We start from the raw sequence: 15,260 nt of genomic DNA on the forward strand, positions 1-15,260 counted from the left end.
AGACACAACATGTACCCACCACATGACAGACACAATACATACCACAAACACAACAGAGACAGTATGTACCCACCACACAACAGACACAGCATGTATCCATCACACAACAGACACATCGTGTACCCAGCACACAGCAGATATAGCATGTAGCCAGCAGACAGCAGCAACACAGTTTGAGTTTCAATCTCTAATGCCATGAATATTGACAGATACAACTCAAATAAGAAAATGCTCTTTGATGTCCTCAATAAGTTTTAACTGTCTAAAGACCTAAAGCTGGATGCTGCTGCTTCCCCACAGAACCTGAACCTTATGATCCATTTGGTCCACTATTCATCTCCACAACTGGGACCTGAAACCTTAGTCCACACTTAATAACTGAGTCCTGACTCCTTGTTCATTGCAGGGACACCTGACCCAGGCCAGATCCAGATTTGTCCGCATCCTTCAACCTTCTTCATCCCAGTTCAAGGCCTGGGGAGTTTTAATGTGTGGTCTGGAATTCCTGAGGGTAGTTGGAAATGGACCTTCAGCTCCTGGGACCCCTTAGCTGTAATGATGGGGCTTGACCACGCCAACAGCTTTGGCCCTCTCCCACCACACTGGTCCTGCTTCCTCTACTCTGATGTCCATTTGTGGTTTCCTCCTCCCCTCTTACATCATAGTGTGCCCTGTTGTCCTTGGCAAAAGTTTACAATGTCTGATGTCACCTCAAAGATCAGGCTTAATGTGTCACTCCTGATGTTAAAGTAGCAGGTTTTCTGCCTGTCACTTTCTCACACTTTCTTCTTGGTTGGGAGCCAAGTGGAAGCCTAGTTTACGGAGATTAGGCCTTGACCCATGGTCACGAGTAAACGAATTAATAAAGCAATAGCCTAGTAAGGGAGAGATGGGGTTGTGGCCTGAAGAGGGTGTCAAGGGGGCCTCTGGAGGAGGTTATCTTACGTGACCAGGGGGAAGAAGGGCCCATTTCCCTCCATGGGATGCTGTGCTGTGGCAGTAGAGATGGCCAGGGCTTCTCTACTTGGCTCTGAGATCAGGTAATTGGTCCTGGTAGCTGCAGTGGGTTCTGAACCCATGAAGGATCAGGCTGCCCTCAGGCACCGTGATCTCCTGGGCCCCTGTGAATGCTGGGCAGATGAAGAGGGGCCTGAAATCAGATCCCAGCCTGTAGAAGTGTCTCAGGGTCCCAGAGAAGTGTGAACACGGACATGAGTAGCTGTGCAATCTGTCCCTCATGTTGCTAAAGGAGACATCTGCAGCTTCATAGTCCAGAAAGACACCCACCTGGTCAGGGGGAGAATCTTCACAGAAGCGGACAAAGTCTGGTACTAGTTTCCAAAATTCCCCAGGGTACAGAAGCCATTCTGGGGAACCAGTTGGCCTCCTCTTTGCTCTCAACACTGTCTCTACAAACCCCCACAGCCCACACCAACATGTTTTTGACCTCCACATCCCAGTAATGTCTCCCTGAGGAGAAGCTTTCTAGGCCCAGAACACAAGGCTGACAGCAGAGTCTCTCTGGGTGTCAGGCACTCTCTGCCTGGAGGGGTCCTGTCTCATGCTTCTGTGGTCCTCTGACAGGAAGAGCTCAGGATGAGCGGTGTTGGGTCCAGGAGTACATCAGCCTCAGAGAAGGTCTCAGGTTTAGGCCTGGCGTCTCAGAAGATGTGTGATTCCTGGTCCCCAGAGAGGTCCCAGAAAGCTAATGGGAGATTCCCACGTGGAAGCCTTTTCCATGAGGCTCCTCGATCCCAGGTCCCAGGCAGCTCACAGGCTGAGAATTACTGAGGCTGCACTTCTATCTCCTGAGTGACAGAAGTGTTGTCTCAGGTAGAGGATAATTGAGGCTCTAAGAAATGTAAAAGTTTAGCAAATGAGATAAAATTAATGTCTCCCACTTCCTCTCAACATTCTCACATCTGCCCCTTTTCTATAAAATACAAATGATATTTGGGACTCTCTTTAGTTAGAAATTTTCCCACTTGGCTTAAACCAGCAAAGAGGTCCTCTCTCTCTCCCAATGAAGCAATTAAGGCCCATTTCTCCCTGCACAAGTTCCTGGGGGGTAAAGGGTCCCTTCATTGGCCTTCTGTGTTCCACCAGTTTAACCAGATGACAACTGATTTAAATGACTAACAAAGGTACCCTTCAAAGATCAAAAAAGGGGGATAATGTCCCCAAAGGCCACCTACTACCTGAGAGTTATGTTGGCAAAAGGTAGGGGGAACTCTTTCCATCCAATTTTGCTTTAACAACATGGGTCTGAAGTCTGCAGCTATGACATCTCTGGATACAGAAGATGCTTCAGACTCTGACATTCTGCAGATTCTTCCACCTGCAGTCATTATTACTTAGTCAATCTACACTGATATTGTATAAAAATGACTTTCCCCTTTCCTCAAGTTGATAAGTGTGACTGTGACAATTTTGAAATTCAAAAGAAGAAGGAGAAAAATTCAGAGTGCTATGGTCTAGTAAAGCCTGGATTCTTTGGTGCTTTTGAGCAGGTAGTGACAACCCGTAAATTGCAAAGTGTTCATTAGGATTAGGCAAGTGGATTCCCTGCTCTCCCACTTGCCCACCTCCCCTCCCCTCATAGACTACACACAGAGCATCGGTGTTCTCTTGGAGTAGGAAGGCATTTACGGCACCTGTCTGTGCACCCCCGAGACAGGCTTGGGGAAGCTTATTGCCTTTCACAAACATGACTCTTTGACTATGCAGTGTATACCCTCCCCCATGTTATAAATAGCTAAGCCAATATTGTCTTCTTTCAAATTAATCCAGGCTCCACAGGCAAAAATTACTACAATATAATCTTTGGGGAGGTCCACTTATATGGTAGACCTCTGTATTCATGAATTAAATTATTCTAAGAAATAAAGTTTGGTGGGAACGAAGTCGTAGAGTTGACTGAGTGCTGTAAGGATTTCCTGACAGAAGAGCTGATATCCAGGTAAGGGTTGGATACTGTCAGTGAACCCACCCCAGCCCCCTCTGGCTCTCCAGCCAGCCTTCGGCCACCTTATTCCTCTCCTCTAATGTGTCCTGTTGGCTGAAGTGGGGAGAAAGCTCAGGATCTGAGCAAATGTCAGAGGTGCTCACCAGCATGTAAGAGGGTTCTTCTCCATCCTGCAATGGGACATTCATGAGATAATGGTTAACAAAGCAGCACAAATCCAGCACAAATTGTGCCAGGAGTAGTTCAGAAAAATGCTAACCTTATGCAGTTCCTCCTGAAGTTGCTCTGAAAAAATAGACAGAAACAAATGAACGTCCGCAATAGAAGAACTAAGAGAATTTGTGGTTGTATTAAACGATGAAAGACTGGCCCTTTCTATGAACACAACCATCCTTCCTCACCCCTGCCCAGGGAATTGTCAAGATACCAGGGATGATATACGATCAGGTGGCTGGAGATTATCAATACTGATTTAGGTTTGCTTTAGTTCAACAATACGGTGCTACATGTAGCCAGGTGAATGGATGCAACACTTGAAGAATGGAAGCAAGCAAGCTCTGACGGATTAATTCCTAGGAGGTGAGAATTCCAAGCCCTTGCTGCTGCCTCTATTCATTTCCTCTCTCTGTTTCCCAGGCCTCTAGCTGTCAGAGCTGTGTCCTTTGTGTGACAGTGAACTATCCTCCTACTCTTTTACCTTCGATGTGGTGTTCTTTCTCGTTTTCACATGTTCTTTCCCAAGTTCCTTACATGCAATTTCTTTCTCTTCATTTTCCAACCTCTTTTTCCCCTGAGAGAATCTCTTTTTCCCTGTGGAGTTTCTTTTTTTTTTTTTTTTTTGTGAGGAAGATCAGCTCTGAGCTAACATCCATGCTAATCCTCCTCTTTTTGCTGAGGAAGACCAGCTCTGAGCTAACATCTATTGCCAATCCTCCTCCTTTTATTTTTTTCCCCCAAAGGCCCAGTAGATAGTTGTAGGTCATAGTTGCACATCCTTCTAGTTGCTGTATGTGGGATGTGGCCTCAGCATGGCCGGAGAAGCGGTGCGTCGGTGCGCGCCAGGGATCCGAACCCTGGCCGCCAGTAGCGGAGCACGCGCACTTAACAGCTAAGCCACGGGGGCCGGCCCCCTGTGGAGTTTCTTGATAAGACAGATGGTCCCAGTGATGTGGAGGAGCAGAATGGGCACGATGACAGCCAGGGTCACCATCCAGGGAGATGTACTGGGAATAAAGGATTTTGAAAAGGGAACCAGGAAAGTCCAATTTAGTGAGAAAAAGGAGACCTGGGATGAGAGTGCCCCTCAGGACACATATCTAAAAAGCTCCCCCAGGTCCCTGCTCTGTTAGCTTTTCTCTCACAAATCCCAGATAGAGAAAGAGTCACCCACAGTGATTTCCAGGGCTGGGGGCCCAGGAGACAAAAAAACAGAAACACCTGGAGTCACCATGAGAAGGACCAGGGTGAATACAAGCTAACCAGCCGTGCTGGGTCACCACAGCCGCCACCCTGGGACAAGCCACCATCCCTTCTTGCCTGGAATGTTGCAATGCCCTCCTCCTGCTTCTGCCCACACCCTCTGCAGTCTGTCCTCAGCACAGCAGCCTAAGTGAGATCATGTTATCTCTTTCTCAAAACCCTACAATTTTTCCTATTTCACTCAAACTAAAAGCCGAGGCTCATTTGCGGCCTAGATTTCCCTATATGATCTGGACCCATTGTTTCTCTGAATTTATCTCCTCATAATCTCCCTGCACTCAATTCCTTCCAGCCACACCTGACTCTTGAGGTTCCTTGAAACTGCTAGAGGCTCCTGCCTCAGGCCCTTTGCATATGCTGTTCCTGCTACCTGGCTTGCTTGGTCCTCCAAGATCTGCTTGGCTCATTCCTCACTTGCCAACTGCCATCTTTTCAGTGGACTCTTCCCTGACCATCCTGTTTATAATTTCAACTCCCCCATAGCACTCCCTATCCTCTCCTTGATTATTTTTTTTTTGCAGTATTTATCACCATCTGATACAATCTTCAGTTGTATTAATTATTTCACTTCTTGTCTTATTTACTTCATTTGTTGCTCTCTGCTGCTCTAGAATGTGAGCCCCATGAGGGCAGGGATCTTTGTGTAATTTGTTCACTGATTTATCTTCGGTTTCTAGAACAGTGTCTTGAACAAATGTGATGCTTGTTAAGTATTTATGGAATGAATTTATGAATGTCTGTAGACAGAGAATTTCCCTGCTCTGTCCCTTGGGAAATCCCATGGGCAGGAAGGGAGGGCTTCAGCAGGCAGCACCTCTGAGTGTAGACAGACACCCGCCCAGACTACTCTCCATGGTTTATGATTCTTCTAAATGTTTAAAAATGGCTGTAGGATAGGAACCATAACAAGAAAAAATGATCAGATTTACCCTCAGAGAAGAGACTCATACCCATGTGCTTTGTGACTATTTGATTTTCCCCTTGTGACAAGGGGAGAGGCCTCAACTCAGTTGCAGCCTTCCGCCCTTCAGAGCCCAGGACTCTTCCACCTCATGCCCCTACGTCCTCATCCCTACTCCAGGTACCTATCTGTCTGCTGAGGATCCTGCCTCCACCCAATGAGCCTCCAGAGGGCAGGGAACTAATGTGGAATGAAAATCACAGTTTCCTTCTCCTGGCCAAGCAGGGTGTTGTTGATGGAGCAGGACACGTTCCTCACGGAGAGGTCCCTGATGGTCACAGCCACAGTAACCATGAATATGCTGTCTGTGTCCACAGTGTAAGCCTCCTCCAGGGCAGGCATGATATCACCATAAGGGTCCCTCCAAATGGCTCAGGACTCTGGGTACCACCCTATAGATGTGCACTCCATCCAGATTCCCCCAGCCCCATGGACCTTCATTTCAGTGAGGGGCTTACAGCCCAGACCTGAGGAGAGAGATCAGGGTTCAGATAAAAATACAATGGTGTCTTCACCCAAGTGTCTTAGAAGATCAGCTCTAAATGGTGAGAGCCAAGGGAAGGAGGGAGAGAGCAAGGCTCCAGTGCCCACAGAACCTGATTCTGCATATTCCGTGAACTCCCGCAGTACCACTTCTGTGAAGGGAGAGAAGAAGGAAGAAAAGGAGGGAGGGAGAGAGTAAAGAAGGAAGGAAGAAGATGGGAAGGAAGAAAATAAGGAAGAAGATAAGGAAGAAAACCTTGATGTTGGAGAACACCAGGAGACCAATATGCCAAATAACTTGTGAGATCTCTAAGGAGAAAGGATTACATTGCACTTTTCTTTGTGCTCCACCTACAGACCCTATCACAGTGCCTCCTAATAAATGTTTGTTGATTGATTCATTCAGCTAGAGATTTTACTGTGCTCACTTCTGCGTGGGTGTGTCCACTGTGACCTGAAAGAAGCAGGTTCAGGATTTCACTTTCCGCCCTGGGAGGACTTCTCAGTAGCCTTGGCTCCCTGAACTTCTAGGTTAATATGATAAGGACAGAAACCTGCCAGGCTGGCAGAATCTGAAGAAACTTTTTCATCTCAAACACTGTCCCGTCTATCCTGGTTTAGGACTTCACATCATGACAACTATCTGATAATCATAAGAGGCTATTGGTTTTAAGGAAAATAGACAGGGCTAGCATGAAAGTCAACCCTTACCCCAGTTCAGAGGTGTTTACCTCCCATGGGCTCAGTCAATTTTAACGATTTTCTTATAGTCTCTCTACATATCCACCTATTAGAAAGATCTGGATCCTCTTGGGATCCTCAAGAAAATGGTATCACCTCCTCAGTGTCAGCAGAACATCATCAAAAATCCTAAGAATCCAGACTCTTCCTAACTTATTCTGTCTTTAAAAGAATCTTCAATAAAAGAGAATACTGGGTGAGAGAGAGGTGCACATGCATGGTCCTGGGAGACTTATGCCCCTTTAACCATGTGTCCAGACCATCATCCAAGCTGCCTTTGAGCAATCCTTCATTAATCCTATCCAACAAATTATAGGAAAGACAAATTTAAAGCAATCACTTAATTCTTAAACGAAAAACTGTTTGCATATTGAAAAGCTCACAGAGAAACTTGGAAGTGAGATAAAACTCAAAATGATGATGCAAGTTGGAAAGAAATTTTACAAAATATTCCGTGAGGTTCAGTAACGGCAAGCATGAGACAATAGACTTAACGACAAAATCAACCAGCCAATTAAACAAACAAAAAGCAATGAACAAACAAACAAACAATTCTACAACAACTCAACTCAGCGTGGGGCAGGCCAGGCCAGGGTCATGTTTATAGGGAAAGGGTAGAGGGTTCCTGCCACATACACACCAACACTGTCAGCTGTGCAGTGTTGCTGTGAACAGACACAAGACACCAGGTTGAGAAACACCTCTTTGAGGATATTTTGTATTAATCAGATACAAGGTTGCCCTTCTGAGTAACAAAGATGGAGTCTCTCACCAGCTATGATTGGAGGCCCCTGGGAAAGTCACACTGTCCCCAAACCTCACTTCCACTGGTCTGATGGACTGACATGCCATTGATTTCCATGTGTCTTCAAGGCTTTTCCAGTCCTCAAATGATTCTTTTAAAGTGTAATACACTGACTCCGGGAGAGAGTTCATACCTTAAAGCCATTATTAATAAACTCCTAGAAATCTCAGGTTAAATGCCACTTCTATTTTGAAGCCCTGACAAATTCCTCCTGGCTGAATTTTCACTCTTTTTCTCTGTGGGGCCGACAGGATTAGTATGTTCTCATGCTTTCATGAAATCATCTGTGTACATGTGAATCATTCTCAATATAATTAGTATTTGGGGAAAGGGAAAGAAGACAAAATTAATATTTATCAGGAAATGAGATGTCTGTATATTGTAATTTTCTGGGCAGTCCTTTATTCCAGTTGTCCTGGTGCAGTTATTGACAGCGCTTCCCCTCGTTCTCCAAAGAGTGCAGTTTGAAGGATCAAGTACATGGTTCCCCATCAAGAAGCCACATGCCAGGTGCTGTGTTGGATGGGATTTCACATTGGATCCTCTCAGTCAGCCCCAGAGGTGCAAGGCTCACTCCCCCACTCATTCTGATTTTGCTCAATTGCTTCTTTGCAGTAAGGCTTTCCCAGATCATTCTGTTTATAATTACATTACCTCCGTGTCCCCAGCTCTCTCAACCCCTCACTGCTTTCTTTTGTCTACAGAACTCATCACCATATGACATAAAATACAATTTTATTAATTACTTCATTTCTTGCTCTCCACACCCTCTAGAGTGGGAGTCCCAAGAGGGCAGGGATCTTCATAAATTTTGTTCTCTGCTATATCCTTGGTTTCTAGAACAGTGAATTGAACACAGGGAATGTTTGTTAAATATTTGTTAAATGAATTTATGAATGCCTGTGATGACAGCGAGCCCAAGGATAAAGTTTTCCTGTTCTCAAATTTTGATTCCAGCAATTTGTTTTTTTCACTCATTCATTTCATAACTATTTATTAAGTACCTACCAGGGGCCAAGCAATTTGCTAGATGCTGGAGGTATTGTGGTGAATAACTGCTGGTGTGAGTCAGACCCTGACTGGTTCTGGTGGTGATTTAGACTATGAAGCTTTAAAAGAATGTCCAGTAACAAAAGCCTGAAAGGGTGCTCTTTAGAGCTGTCCATCAAACATTCTCAGTTCCCCTGGGCACACAGTTAGGACTGCACGTCCCTCTCCTATGTGGTGAGGCACAACCAAGTGACTGGCTTTGGTCAATGAAATGTGAGTATAAATAACGTGAGGGCCTCACAGGAAGAGCTTTAGGAGCCAGTGAGTGATTTGCAGGCTCTTCCCCTCTGTGAAGGTGACCTGCACAGCTCCAGGGCCCTGAGGGGACTCTGTGTGAAGCAGATCCCACCAGACTCATGAAGGACATATTTCATGTGTTAGAAACAGACCTTTGTTATGATAACCCAATGAGATCTGAAGGCTGCTTATTACACAGCATAACCTAGCCTGTCCTGACTAATGCATATCTCAAAGATGAGTAAGAACATGGACTGATCAGAGGCTCACGGCGAAAAGTTAAAAAAACAGATCTCAGGTGTAGACTAGAGATAGCTCAGGCATGATGATGACCACTTACAGCTCAGGGAGCAGATTCATGTTTCCATTCAATTAACATCTGCGGAGCAACTATTATGCTCCAGGTTCTGTTCTAAAGATGTGGAAACAGCCAAAGCAAAATAGAGAATAATCCTTTATGAAGGTTACATTGTAGGTGAAGAGAAATAATAATCAAGATTAATAAGTAAAATACATACTCTGCAAGTAGGTTATATGTTTTGAAAAAAAAGCAAGGGAAGGGGATGAAAAGTGTCAGGGATGGTGTTTGATCCTCACGGTCATGGAAAACCACTGACTAGAAAGGAGAAATGGATTGAAATTTTATGAGAAAAACTTGCCTTTGGACTTAATGAACAATTTATAGGTCATGATATACTACTGGCGAGAGTGTACATTGGTACAAACTCTTTGGAAAATAAATTTGTAGCGTCTATTAAGGATGAAAATACATATTTCTCATTGTACAACACTTCCACTCCTAGGAACATGTTTCAGTTGGGGATTTTGAGAAGGGGCATGTTATGGACTGAATTGTGTCACCATGAAATTTGTATGTTGAAGCCCTACCCTCCAGTACCTCAGAATGTGACTGTATTTGGATATAGAGCCTTTAAGCAGGCAATAAAGTTAAAATTAGGCTGTTAGGGTGCGTCCTAATGCAATCTGACTGGTATCCTTACAAGAAGAGGAGACTAGGACACACAAAGAGACACCAGGAATGTGTCCACATGGCGGAAAGGCCATGTGAAGACACGGAGGGAGGACCATGTGAGGACACAGTGAGAAGGTAGCCACCTGCAAGCTGCGGAGAGAGGCCACAGGAGAAACCAAACCTGTTGACAGCTTGATCTTGGGACTTCCAGCCTCCACAACTGTGAGAAAATAAAATAAATTTCTGTTGTTTAAGTCACTCAGTGTGTGGTGTTTTGTTATGGCAGCCCTAGCAAACTAACACCAGTCAGGAATAGGCAGTGTTCTATGTGTTGATATGAGCAGTGGTTATACGGATTATAGATCATAATAATTCAGTAATCTGTACATTAATATTTTATGAGTTTTTCAGTATGTGTTATATTTCACAATAAAAATGTCTAATTCTAAACATGTTACTGAAGAAGACCCTCAGAGATCTCCTAGGAGTAAACATAAGAATAATCTGGGGGCCCGGCCCTGCGGCATGGCGATTAATGCGCGTGATCCGCTGTGGCGGGCTGGATTCGCGTGTTCAGATCCCGGGTGTGCACTGATGCACCGTTTGTCAGGCCATTCTGTGGCGGCGTCCCATATAAAGTAGAGGAAGATGGGCACGGATGTTAGCCCAGGGCCGGTCTTCCTCAGCAAAAAGAGGTGGATTGGCATCGATGTTAGCTCAGAGCTAGTCTTCCTCCCACCCCCACCCAAAAAAAAATGAATAATCTGTAGGGATTCAACATTCTCCCCTGTTCAAGGCTACAGCTGTGTTCTGTGTGCGCTTCTCAAGAGGTGATGCCCACAGCTTAGCAGGGCAAACCTAGTCATTTGAACCTTGGGCAGGAGGAAGCCACCCTCCCTGAGTAAAGAGGACTCTAAACAAATATCTGCTCGTCTGCTATGGGCCTGAGGTTAGGAAAGAAACTTTCCCTAAGAGTCACATTGTGAAAAAGCAGGGGAACAAAATGAAATGACACACCTGCCACCATCAGGGGTATGGCGGCCTCATTGTAGGATTTACTCGGAAATAACAATGGTAGATGCCATTTTCATGGGCTGTGATGTTGTGGATGATCAGCACCATGCTCCCCTTGCTGACCTCTCCCTTCACAAAGGGTGTTCTTCCTCGGTACTCCTCCATCTGCTCCTCTGTCCTCTCTCGCCCGCCCTTATACACAAGCACCGCGGGGGAGAACTGAGACCTGAACCACCCCACCTCCATGTCCTCAGCACTTTTCTCAGGTGACAGGTGGCAGTGAAACATGGTGTTTCCTCCCATCATGGCGAGGATTGGATCAGCTGGCCCCATGACAGTAAACTCTTCTGTTCAACTAAGTGGGAGAATCAGACAGGGGCATCAGACATCAAATAACTAAGGCAGGAAAGGAAGAGCATATTCCAGGGCACAGACACATTCTTCCTCTATTTCTAAAATATTCTTTCAGACACATTCTTTCTAAGGCCACAGGGGCTTCCTGGACTAAGGATTCTGGGGGCCAGTAGCTGTGGCTGGTCAGCAGCAATAGACACCTAGTAGGAGTATCTACTGAGGCTGCTAATGCTTCCTGAGCAAAACATTGAGAAGCATACACTGCGTGCCCCCCACTGACCCTGTGCTTACAGAGGTTTTCTTCCATTCCCCAATCCAGTCCAGTGCCTGGAGTGGAGGATAAACTTGAGCTGTCCAGTGTGGTAGCCACTAGCTAGTCCCAACAGAAATGTGCTGAAATGTGAAATATACACACACAATTTTGAAAATTTAGATTTAAAAATATTAAGTATCTCAGTATTAATATTTTTCATGAATTAACATTTAAATAATACTATTTTGGTCATTTGAGCTTCAAGAAAACATATTATTAAAGGCTATTTCATCTGTTTATTTTTTACTTTTTTAAATGTAGCTACTAAAATACTTAAAACTGTGTATGCATCTGGCATTGGGGCTCCCATTATATTTCCATGGGATGCACTGGTATAAATTCAATGAAAATGATCAGAATGAAAGGATGAGTGTACACAACTGCAGTACTTCTTCAGATTGCCGTGTTTCGCAGACTGACGTGTTGATATACTTTCTGAGAAGCTGACAGTGGCTAGTGGCATGGACCCTACCTGAGACCAGTGCAAACAAGTTGAGGAGGTGGAAGATGAGAAGGGATCCTGGCAGGGAGAAATTCAGGGAAGCAGCTGGCTCCATAAGCACCAGAGATGAGTCACTCAGGATGAGCAGGGACCAGAGACCTAGGGGCACAGAATGGAACAATCAGCCAAGTAGACTTGGTACCACAGTTCTGATCGAGGTCAAACTTTCCTGTAACCTGTGTTGGTATCATCAGCGCCTCAATTTCGGGCTTGGGCAGCCCCCTTCCTCTCCCGGTTCAGGTGTCTCCTGATAGATTGATTCATTAAACAGTCCATGGAATAAGACAACAATACAAGGATGAGGGAGGCAGTTTTCTGCCCTTCTCTGCTCACTCTTCTGCCCAGAGCTGAGTTGTCACTTCATATTCTTTCATACCCTCCCACCCTTCCCTTCCTCCTCCCCAGGAATCTGGCTATTGGACCCCAGGTAAAGCCAGTCCTAGAAAGCCTTCCCACCAGGAACCTTCCCCTCTCCCAGGGACCCCACTTCTCCCTGCCCCCCCCGTCAGGTTTCCTCCCTACGCTTATTGTCCCACCCACACCCCAGAGCTGTGGCATTCTTCCTCAACTTTCCTGCCTTCTAGATTTCATTTATGGGTTTCTTTTCTCCACTGTTGCTCAAATAATGATTTTCCCCCTTATCCCTCTTCTCTCTAACCCCCTCACAGGCTCAGTCACAACTGGGGAGCAGAGGAAAAAATTTTCGTAGTGTCCCATTAGCTGCAGTGTGCAGGGCTGTGGGACCTGGGACCAGGTCCACTCTGTGACCACAAAGTCCTAATATTTCCAGTGAATGATTTAGAGCCCAGGATTGGCTGGCTGTGGGACACTAGCCAATGGAATCCCAGAGCCTACTTTCTCCCAGTTATGAGGTAGAATACACAGAAACAGTTTAAGAATTAAAACCCAACAGCTGCTAATAGCCTTTTGAGATGAAATGGCCTTTTAATTTCTTTTTGCTGTTTTCAGGAGCAAGATACTTTTCATTTTTTTTTTTTTCCGTAAAACCTTGAGATTCCCCGAGGATTGTGGCATTGCTGCTAACCAGGGGGAGAGGCCTCTCTATGTAGAAGTGTGTATGTAAGAGTGGATGGGGCTGGGAGGTGGGGAGGTGATGAGGTAAACATAAACAGCCCTCTTTCCAAAGCCAGAGGAATCTTGTTCAAGTTGCTCCACTTGTGGGGGGAGTGGAGAGATAAGGGGGAACACAGGGAAGGGTTGGAGGGTGGAGAATGAAGCAAGACAACAGCTGCAGTAGTAGATTCTAGACCTTGTCATTCATTCAAAAACCATTGAGGGATAGATGCTGAGAGTATTGAGAGACAAAATCCCTTTCTCTCAGGAAGGTGACATTCTAGTGGGGCAGAAAGATGGCAAGAAACAAAGTCTTTCTAGTTGAGCTTTATCGTCTGCCACTAGATGGGCAGGTTGAGTCCAACACCCACACAATGCTCCTCTCCCATGCCCTACAGACCTGAATAAGGCCATTGTATTGATTTCTTCGAGAATAATCTTTCTGAGACACATTTCTCTCCAGAGCCTAAACACTTCCACTGAAGGCATCCAATTCCTTTCTGATTCAAACAAAACTGTGCAATTAACAAACTAGCAATGGTTCCACAGTTTCCTTGCAGGACTGAGTTGCTCTTGTGAAGGGACAGAAGAAGAGGCTAGGAGAGTCTAACAGCCTGGTTGCCTACAGCCTCTACCTGAAGAAAATCAGACCCCAGGCTTCTGGGGAAGTGTGCGCCAGAAGTATCCAGTAAAGCCAGGCCTCAACCCCTGTGGTTGCTAACCTGAGCCAGCGGGAAACATATGTGTTCTGAGCATGAGGAAGACCTATTGTCCATTAGGTAGTTTAATAGGAAACCAGGTCCCACTGGGGTGTGTCACTTGGATCATGACAACCTGACATAATCTATCTCCCTCATGAGAGAAATAAACCTAGAGAGTGTGTTCCTTCCTTTCAGTCACCTCCAGCTGTGGATTCCTTCCAGATGAGGCCAAGATATCCTCTTTCTTAAAAGTGGAAGAAGGCAGAAGAGTCAAAGAGATCCAGTGGAAAAGGAACAAGGAGAGATTCAAAGATTGAGAGAGACTCAATCTATCATTGCTGCTTTGAAGACGGAGGAAAAGGCCCTCAAGACGAGGAAGGTGGCGGCCTCTAGAAGCTGGGAATAGCCCTCAGTTGACAGCTAACAAGGAATGGCAACCTCAGTCCTACAACTGCAAGAAACCGAATTCTGCCAACAATCTGAAGGAGCAAATAAACAGACTCTTCCCTAGGGCCCCTAGAAAGGAGCACAGCCTGCGGACACCTTGATTTTGTCCTGGTGAGATCCATGCTGGACTTCTGACCTCCAGAAATGTGAGAAAATAAATTTATGTTGTTTTAGGTCCTGAAATTTGTGATAAATTATTATGGCAGCAATAGAAAACTAGGATTTTGGTAAAATGTTGCAATGAGGTAAACTGTGAAACTGGTGAGTAATCCGTGGGGGCTTAAAATCTGGAAAAGGTTAGTGGAAGATTGAAGATTATTAACAAGTTTATTTAAGAAACGTAAGCTGACAACCACATGCTGGTCAGAGAGGATACAATGGTGAACACTAATAGTGATGATAATAAAGAGTAGTCTTTCCCCAGTATCCATTAGTTGAAACGAACATCCTTTAACATCAGTGAATGATCAGGGATGGAAATATCCCTTTCTTGGAGATGGATTCTCCAGTGTGATAAAAATACCACTAAAATTCATGTAGTTTCCTTCCTCTCAAATTCTTTAAAGATTTTTATTTATTTATTTATTCCCCCCAGAGCCCCAGTAGATAGTTGTATGTCATAGCTGCACATCCTTCTAGTTGCTGTATGTGGGACGCGGCCTCAGCATGGCCAGAGAAGCAGCGCGTCGGTGCACGCCGGGGATCCGAACCGGGGCCTCCAGCAGCAGAGGGCGTGCACTTAACCGCTAAGCCACGGGGCCGGCCCCCTTTCAAATTCTTTTCCACAGATGATTTTCAGGTGTTAAGTTAGGCTTCCTAGAGACCTTCAAAGTAGGAGGATTGGTCCTGGCTCCATGATCTTGCATCACATTGACAGAGTGGGGGCACATGTGCCCATTATTAGTGAAGAGTTTGGCTTCTAGTCCCTTCACATCCTGTGTGATGCAGTCCCTGTGAATTCATTCTCTGGACCACGTCCCCCTTCAGACTCAATCCAATGAAGTGCTGGACCTATGGCTCTGACAATCGACCTTGAAAGAACCAAGTGGGGTGTGGCCTCCATAGTCACTCACAGTGACTTTATTGTGAGGTGACCTGGGCAGCAAGACTCAGAGCTGGATATGGTCCCATGAGGTCAAGGGGACAGGAAAAGAAAAGGCT

At 45.5% G+C, this 15,260-nt stretch overlaps 1 pseudogene; it reads right to left on the reverse strand.

The window, feature by feature from the left end:
• Nucleotides 1-1,020: 1,020 nt before the first annotated feature.
• On the reverse strand, nucleotides 1,021-12,506 carry LOC131414035 (butyrophilin subfamily 2 member A2-like; annotated as a pseudogene).
• Between the last annotated feature and the right edge of the window lie 2,754 nt (nucleotides 12,507-15,260).

This window comes from Diceros bicornis, chromosome 14 (assembly GCF_020826845.1).
Source record: "Diceros bicornis minor isolate mBicDic1 chromosome 14, mDicBic1.mat.cur, whole genome shotgun sequence".
Classification (NCBI taxonomy): Eukaryota; Metazoa; Chordata; class Mammalia; order Perissodactyla; family Rhinocerotidae; genus Diceros; species Diceros bicornis.